Here is an 8,698-nt window from a genome sequence, read left to right as displayed (position 1 = left end):
ATTTTAGTTATTCAGTTATGTATAGTTCAGTTTTAAAGTTTTAAAATTTACAGAGAATACTTGTTTAGTTTAGTTACTTTCACTTGTTCATGTTGCTTGCCCTCGTGCAAGCCATGTATATTGAAATGTTATCCTGAGAATTGTTTATTTCTTTATACATGACTCGTTGTTATTGAGCCTTGGGCGGACAGGGGAGGTTGTGTCCGTTCGGCGTCTGTGTACGGACTTGGATCGACCAAATTGGCGATAGCGGGACGTGACAGAAGCGGTCCTCACCCGAGGGACCGGTCCCTGGGAGACCGGTCTTTCCTGAGAGACTGGTTCTGTAATATACTGAATTTTAGACCTATTGGCAAGTTCGAGGGTTGGATTGGCTTTTGGAACTGGTCCACGATTTTTGACAGACCTTTGAAAGGTTTTGACAAGTTAATGAAGTGAGAAGGTAACTGGAAATGGACAAGTGCATCGCAAATTGATTGCAATGCTCTGAATTTGATAAATTGCAAAGTTTGAATATGGAAAATGGTAAATAGGACTACCCTACATATTCTAAAGGGCTGGGACAAGTGTTTGGACAAGTTAGATAAGTGGTGGAATGGCTAAAAGCAAGAAAGCGCATTGCTGTGGCTTTCTCTCGAATTTTTGCATTGTGTACCAGTACAACATCAATGCTCTACCGGTACAGCAAGCAGCAGAGTTTGCAGCTGCGTGGCAACAGGGCTATTTTGGTCTTTTCACACCTTTTACTCAGCCTTATCCTCCCAGCTCGACCTCTGGACCCCTTCAGATGGTGCTGGAGCTTAGAGAAAGGCATCTTCACCTCCTTCACTATCTCTCTCTAGGATTTTTCTCTCTCTACAAAGATGTCGTCGTTTTGCGCCGGTTTCGCGTCCCGCTCGACGCTCACTGTTTATGTGGACTTGGGGCCAGCTTTTAAAAGGTAAAATGGAGTGTTTTGGACAGTATGCTTCATGTTTAATGCTGAGAATCACTGACAGAGAGTTTTAGAGAGATATTTAACTTGATTTCTCTCTAGTTCATCGTTTAGCGTCGGATTTTGACGCATTTTGGTGTCGTTGCTTCCATCTGCGTGTAACAGGGGTTCCAGCAGCTAGAGGTGAGATTTTTATCTGTGAATTGACCCCCTTAAATCAGGGATAATCTACTTTGAAGCTTGCTTGAGGTAATTAGCTACTTACAAAGCTAATTCGGACCTAAATGCGATTTGTTGGACCAACTTGATGCAGTTTGGCATGTTTGCTTTGCAGCAGGTTTCAGAACCTTATTGAATCAAATTGGTGATCTTGGGAACTGGTTTGGAAGGTGTTCTAACCAGGGTAAGTGGAAATTTCAGTTAGGAAGCTGAATTATTCAGGTTTCGGCCATTTTAATGCATATACAAGTTTACTAATGTCGTGTTGATGTTGTTCGCAGCGGGAATTCAGCCGACCTTTGGGTCATCTTTGGTTGGCTTTGGGAAGCCTTTAGAGACTTAATTTGAGGTACTAAAGAGAACCAAAACAGCGATTTATGTTACTACTTAATACGAAATGTGAATTGAGCCGAAATCGGGCATTTCGGCCGTAGTTTTAATCCGATCTTGATGTTTGCTTTTCAGCAGAGTTGAGGCCTATTGGAGTTAATTGTGGGAGATAGTAATAGGTGGGTCTGACCTTCCCGAAAAGGGTGAATTCTCTCTATATCTCCTTTGACATCTGAGTTGAAGTTATTATATTCATGTGAATATATATGTATAGTTCAAGGCATTGAGAAATGCGTCAATGTGTAGATCATATTGGATATGATAGCATCCCTCAATAGAAATGGAAGACTTATGTCTGTTCATTTTACATAGCCATTTGTTGAATTACTATGCATGCATGATGATAATAACTTGCATAAACAATTTCACTTGATGTCACTCAAGTGGATATAATGGTAATATCATGAGTGTACCAATTAACGCGGTTGAACGACAAAGAAATTGTTGTACTCGGGGTTGTGCTATGCAATGCTATATAGTAAGTATAAGGGCTAAACTCTGAATAAATCTGATAAAGGCATCCATTTGCATATACAGGCCAAGTTGTAAAATGAATGGTATAGAGATCATGTGAAGAGCATTTTATCTTTTATCTTGCTTGCGTACAATATTCTGTTAGTTTCTACTTTCATATGATAGATTCACATTATGGTATATGTTCTAGTAAGTGACTAGAATTTCTTATGATGGCATAACTTGAATGATTATTCAGTTGAATATAATCTAGTAAATAACTAGATTTGGATATGATGACATACTTGGATGATCAAGTAGAGGTTTATATTGGACTACAGGATGTGTGCCATGAGTCTTTAAATATGACATTAGTAAACCACTTTCCTTATGTGTAAGGAGTAGTGAGAGATTTGAGTGACCGACAAGGTATAGCCTGATAGAATCACTAGTATAATGTAAAGTTTAAACTTGTCAAGTTAAACTAGCTATTGATAGAATCATGTCAACAAGTGTTGATAGTGACTTATGATTGGGCACTACAGTATCGACGTTGGGTCGAGCTGAGATTCCATGTTTGAGACATGATGTAGTTGGAATATTTGTGCCATGGATGATAGCTAGCATGCCATTACGCTCTTTCGTACACGCTTGCGGGGGTCGCGCCCCCCTAGCCCCGCACTCCGGAGTGGCTTGAGATTCCATGTCAGAGACATGATGTTGTTGTGGTATTTGTACCTTGGACTACGGTTTACGCTTGCGGGGTCGCTTCCCCCCAAGCCAGCACTCCCGAGTAGCCTAGCGACAGTTGCTCGCTCATGTACGAAGTGAGCGCCGAAGTGGATTGCCGTGGGGAGTGTACACTACCACGGGGCCATTAGGCACGGCGCGGCTTGGATCTTACCTTGCGTAAGTCTACTGAAAATTGGGTTATGACAAGTGCTTCAACTTTAGTTGGATATAGTAGTAAAGTTACTTGATGTCTTTGGACAAGTGAACTTATTGATGACCAAACTAGACAGTTGACATCTAAAGTAAGTTTAGTGATGAATAACCTAGAAGTTGACATCATGATTGGTTAGCAACATATTGACAATATGTTTCGTTCTTGCTAATGCAGGAGGTAATTACATGATATTATCTGCAATTTCAGTAAACATAATTATGTATGCAATTTGGTGTATGTTCGTTAAATTATTAATCAATGTGAATGATAATATCTTTCGTGTTAACTGATACTTGCAAACTATTGATACACATTTATTTACGGTTAAGTAGATAGCATGAGTAGCTACTTTTATACTTATTGCATTTACTTGCTTATTACATCACTTGCTTATTTATTGCTATCTACTCGTGCCACAGTTTACCTAGTGGTGTACTTCGCCACTCTTGGCGGCTTACCCACTGGGAACTATTGTTTAATAGTTCTCACGCCCTCTTTGTTGTTGTGTTTTTTTGACAGAGCCTTCCACAGCGGGAAAGGCTAGGGTTCCTGGCGAGGGGTCAGCGGCTAGCTAGAGCCTTTTTGGACGTGTACTAGACGACCTTCTTCAGTTTATGTAGTTTAGTACAGAGATGTATATTAAGTTATTGTAAATTGTACTTTGTTTTTCTTTATTGTATTAAGGCTTTGGGATTGTATAAGTTTAAACTTTTAAGTCTGGCTCTGATTACCTGCTTAGAATCATATGCTTTTATTTTATTGATTGTAGACGCCTGGTGTATGCTTGAGTTGTGGTGTACACGGCGGGTCTGTGCACGCTACCGGATACGCTTCCGTTGGTACACGGGCGTGACAGGTTCCTGAAAGGGGAACTTTTAGGGACCGTTCGCATCGACCTCCCCCGCGACCCTTAGCTATGGGGACCGGTCCTCCCTTCCAGGGACCGGTCCCCGAGAGCAAAATCTGCCAAGTTCAGATTTTTGCTTATTTGCTCTCGGGAACTCAACTCCAAAGCACTTTTTGTGTTTTGGACATTTTTAACTCCCACAATGGGTATTCTCTCGACAGTTAGTCAATCCTGGATGAAGTACAATCCTCGAATTTCTAGAATTCACTTCCTTACATAGGAGGTCTCCTGCGCCGCTGAGGCCGCACGCCTCCTTGCCCGCGGCGTCCTCCCCCCGACACCGCCGTCGTCGGCAGCCGCGATGGGCGACCCACTAGTTCGGCCTCCGCCTCCTCGACGCGCACCTCGTCTTCGTGCGCCGCGTCGGCGGCATCGCCGCGTGCGAGCGCAACGCCCACCACGGCCTCGTCCTCACCCTCACCTTCGTCGCCTACGCCCGCCATCCACGCCTACCGCGCCCAGATCGAGGCCGAGCTCACCAACATCTGTGGCGGCATCCTCTACTTCCTCTTTGCCTCTTCCTCTCCACGTTCTTGTACATGGCCCTCCTCGTCACCGCTCACCAGGTGTTCGATCTACGTCCGCAATGAACAGCGCTTCTTTAAAAAGAGGTTTCTAAGTCTACTCCCTCTTCGACAGCAGCCGTTGCATCTCGCGCACCACCAGCAAATCCTTGATCCCCCACGACGAAGACGATAGCATGTTGCAGCAGCCAGCTACGGGCGAGACGCGGCGGCTATACCGCGTGAGCCGCGTTTTCGACACCGCGGGGCTCTACGCGAAGGCGCACTACGCGAAGCTCTGCCAGGCGCTGGTAGGGTCGACGGCGGTCAACTCGCCGAAATCGTTAGTAGTGAAAGTTTTGAGGAGCCCAAGGATCATCTAGATTGTATCTATCACCTAGAGGGGGGTGAATAGGTGAACGGCCAAAAACCACAAATCTCGACGCAATAAAAATAAATGCGGAAAATAAAAAGCACACCGAGATTTATGTGGGAAAACTCCAACTTGGAGAAAAACCAACGGGACCAACACGCGAAAAAATAATTCACTAAGAGAAAAGATTACAAGGTGATTACCGACTCCACGGACTCAACCTCTCTTAACCTCCTATGAATCTTCACGCTACCTTCCGAGTTGTCCACGCCCTCACGTTCGAATCCACGAACGCCTCCACTTCGAATCCACGAAGCTTCAATCACGCCGAATCCACGACGCCACTCGAATCCACGAGCCAACGATCCGAATCCACGAACCGCCTTTGTTCACGCCGAATCCACGACGCCGTTCATGAAGAGCATCATGATTATGGTGATCCTTCGCTTAGGAGTATCGTAGAAAACCAGGGAATAGAACTCCAAGCGAAACAGAGATTAAATCGACATATAGAGAATGCGAAACGATATCTCGATTTGATCTAAAGAGGCTAATTTGTAGAAAATAGGTTTAGAATGAAATCCGAGCCTCTAGGGTTTCTCAAACATGTATTCTTATGATGCTTGATAAGTTAGAGAACCCCAATAGCTTATTTATAGACTTTAGAATCAAAACGGAGTAGGATTAGAAAGTTTCTTTCCAAAATCAGCACCTTGTGCCGGAACAAGGAAAGCTGTTCAGGGTACAGCATGACGGAAGATTTTTCTGCGAAGCTTCTATACCCTGGACAGACTGCAGCTTGTACCGGAACAGGGCTTGTACCGGTACAGCAATGATGGTTGTACCGGAACAACCATCAAACTTTTCTGCGGCAAAAGCTAATGTCTGTACCGGAACAGAAAATCCTTGTACCGGTACAACAATGCAATTTTCGCTGAAAATGCATTGTTTCAAGTTTTACAAGCTCTTAGAAACTTTCTAAACAATTACAACTTGAAAATATGATTCTAAGATTTATAATTAAGTATGAATCACCATAAACAAAATTTAAAGCTTACCTAAGCATCGTGATTCATGTTTTGCGTGTTTTGCGTCCTTTCCGATTCTTCGAAGTCTTGGATTCTTCGATCTTCAATACTCCGCTCCGGACTTCTTCAAGACTCCGACTCGACCCACGAAACTTGCCAACACATAGGACCTAACAATCTCCCCCTTTGGCAATTTCATGACAAAACACACACAAACTCAACAATCACATTATAAAGAAAAACGAAGTTCAATTGTCATCACCAAAACATTGAACTCCTCGCGTGTAATCCAAATACAATTTGAAACTCAAAATACATTTCAAAACTCCTAAAACAAACTCTATGACTTAGACGCAACTAGGAGTCTTGAAGTCTTGATTTCCTGCAAAACAATTCATTCAAAACTGATTAGCACTAAATTCTTATACCTTCTCCGTCTTTGTTCATATCTCCCCCTTTGATTTTGAACTCATCATCCTCTGCTTTAGTTCAATGCCTGTTCGTCCATGCTCTCCCCCTTCATCTACGCTCTCCCCCTTTTTGTCAAAAAATACCAAAAAAAAGCAAATAGAGAGAGAAAACATACTAGAAGAGCATAAGCGTAGTCAAGTCATAGTTACAGGCCTAAAAGAAAAAACAAGCAAAACTAAAACTAAAACATCATCCTAAAATGCAAATGTAGTGAAAGAGAAAGACTAAGCTCGACGAAGAAATCACTCTGTGTCCTCGTCACCATCATCATCATCTCCAGCACCAGCTCCAGAACCCCTAGCCTCAGGAGCATGACCAGACGGTGGAATGAGATCCGCTGATACGAGGCAGAAGATGTAGGTTCCTAAATATCATCATGTCGACACCCCATCTTATCCATCAATCTTTTGATACTTAATTCAAACTTTCTGATGCCGGACTCAACTTTCCTTCCAATGTTGTTCACCTTCTTCTTTAATTTTCATAAATCATCCTTAACTGATTCCAATGTCGTCGCTCCCCCCGAACTAGATGAAGTATCATAACTCCCTCGGGATGGAGGCGGAGGAGCAGAGCTAGAAGCTGCTCTCGATGGAGGTGCCGGGCTAGATGCTTCAGGAGGTGCCCCTTTGGTATGATGGAATGACCTGAGAGTGCTAATAGACTTAGCCCAAGTCACTGAGTCAATAGGCCCAAGGCCAACATCATACTTGTCACAAGATGTATCTACTCCATTTGCTTGAAGAATCCTCGTAATCATAACAGGGAATGGAAGTAGATCCCGTCGAGTGGCACCCTGAATCACGTGTATCATCCTTTGCCATATCAGAAATGGAATGTTGATGTTCAATCCATGAGCCTGCTCGGGATGACCCAGTAGATATAGCAACACTAATCTCTCCCAGCGGATCCTCTTTGTGCCGATAGTTGGTTGAACATTATAGCTCATAACCAAGGATAGCAATTGATACTCAGGTAATAAATCCTTGGATTCAATGTAACCATGAGTCATGTAAACACCGGCTTTGCATATAGCTCCAAGAATGATATTCATGTGAGTTGATGCTTGGAATCCTCCTGACGTATAGAGAAGACCTGTAGTGTCCACATGCATTCCCAAGATCTCTCCAATATCATAGGGGGTAACTGAAAATCTCCTCTGACGCACAACAGTCTCGAAAATAAAAGTGCCTCTTTCATCATATTCAGCAAGTATCTTTCAATTCATATAGAACTCCCGAATGAGTTCTACACAGAAAGGAGCCTTCGTAGGGACCCGTCCAACAGGCTCAATAGGTGCGTGCTGTAGTAGTCGTCCAAAATCAGGAACATCCCGAATCAGATCATTGAAGTTCACAAAGCGTTCAGCTATGCACGACTTCGACGCAAACAACCTTTGCCGTGCTGGAGGGACATCTGCAGTTTGTTTTGTACGTCCCTCACGAGTACGAGAACCACCACCATGAGATGATTCACCAGCTATTCATTTGCCTTTGTCAAGTCGAGCAATAGGTTCTTCAGTTTCTTCCGGGGAGCTCGCCTGATAATCCGGATCAGACTCGGACGCTTCTTCAGTTGTACGTGTCCTTTTAGAAGCCCCATGACGACCTCTACCACCACCACGGCTCCGTCTCCCGGCCATTAGCACCAAAAGCACCAGTACGAGCAAAAACGCCATTTTCCTATATCAAAAATTGCATACATGAACAAAATTTTTGAAAAAATCTGTAAAAATAGCGAAAAAATTTCTAATAACATTAGAATGCATACAAATGCTATTTCTAACCAGATCATGCAAAAAATTTCAGCAAAAATCGAACTTTTTGAAAAATCCCGAAATTACATGCATGTTAGATCATAAATCTTAGATCAGCGAAAAATAACTTGTTTTGATGTTGTTCAAGTGTTCTACAAGCAACGTAATAGCCTAAGACACTGATCAGTAGCAAAAAATTGCATCAAAAACGGATTAGAACAGAGATCAAACCCTTATCCCGCAAAAATAGTGAAAATATCAAAACCGGGATAAAAACTCACAAATTGATGCAAACCACTTACAAATCCAAGAGGAAAACGTGTAGAACGGTTGAAGAAGAGTTGCTGGAGCTCTCAGGAACAAAAATTTTCGAAAACGGTTGAGATTTGAGAGAGATCGAAGTGTTATACCCGGTTATAAGCCGCTCAGCCGCAGACCTTGTACCGGAACACGGTTTCTTGTACCGGTATAAGGACCAAAATGTGAAATTTTTTTTTTCTTCGAAAAATATCCTTTAAAAACCCATCAAATTTAAATTAAATTTATATAATTAAGGCTTTTACTCCAAAAATCATTATAATGAAAATAAGATATTATAAAATTTTAAAACACATCGAAACATCAAAATTTCAAAATCAAAAATAATTTAATGGTTCAAAACCATCAAGATGTAAGTTGATGAAAAATGATTTTTAGAAATTCAATANGCAAGTACCTT

At 42.4% G+C, this 8,698-nt stretch overlaps 1 long non-coding RNA gene across 4 annotated transcripts; it reads left to right on the top strand.

Moving 5' to 3' along the window:
* Positions 1 to 268: 268 nt before the first annotated feature.
* LOC109706074 lies at positions 269 to 3,510 on the top strand. 4 transcript variants are annotated; one of them, XR_002215060.1, is made up of 6 exons: positions 269 to 940; positions 1,100 to 1,183; positions 1,272 to 1,337; positions 1,435 to 1,502; positions 1,619 to 1,662; positions 3,462 to 3,510. It is a non-coding gene; the product is annotated as an uncharacterized LOC109706074 (long non-coding RNA). The 4 variants fall into 4 exon arrangements; XR_002215062.1 differs by having other exon boundaries at positions 1,269 to 1,337; XR_002215063.1 differs by having other exon boundaries at positions 1,049 to 1,183.
* The last annotated feature ends 5,188 nt before the right edge of the window (positions 3,511 to 8,698 follow it).

The sequence above is a fragment of the Ananas comosus genome, unplaced genomic scaffold (genome assembly GCF_001540865.1).
Source record: "Ananas comosus cultivar F153 unplaced genomic scaffold, ASM154086v1, whole genome shotgun sequence".
Lineage (NCBI taxonomy): Eukaryota > Viridiplantae > Streptophyta > Magnoliopsida > Poales > Bromeliaceae > Ananas > Ananas comosus.
This window is presented reverse-complemented; position numbering and strand designations above follow the sequence as displayed.